Consider the following 252-nt stretch of genomic DNA (forward strand, 5'->3'; position numbering starts at 1 on the left):
TATATATATATATATAGCACCGCGTTGCATGTAGTAGTTGATACACTGCATAGATAAAGACTTTTTTAGCTGTAACAACTCACAAGACAGAAAGAAAAGAAAAACCGTGCAGCTCAAACAGCTGCAGATAACACCCACAAACAACCACCATCCGTTCGTTGCTGCAGCTGCTGCTGCTGCTACTGCAGCTGCTGCGGCTGCAGCTGCTGCTGGTGCTGCTGCGGCTGCAGCTGTTGCTTCTGCTGCTGCGGC

The sequence above is a fragment of the Eimeria mitis genome, genomic scaffold (assembly GCF_000499745.2).
Source record: "Eimeria mitis Houghton genomic scaffold, Emh_scaff349, whole genome shotgun sequence".
In the NCBI taxonomy this organism is placed as follows: Eukaryota; Apicomplexa; class Conoidasida; order Eucoccidiorida; family Eimeriidae; genus Eimeria; species Eimeria mitis.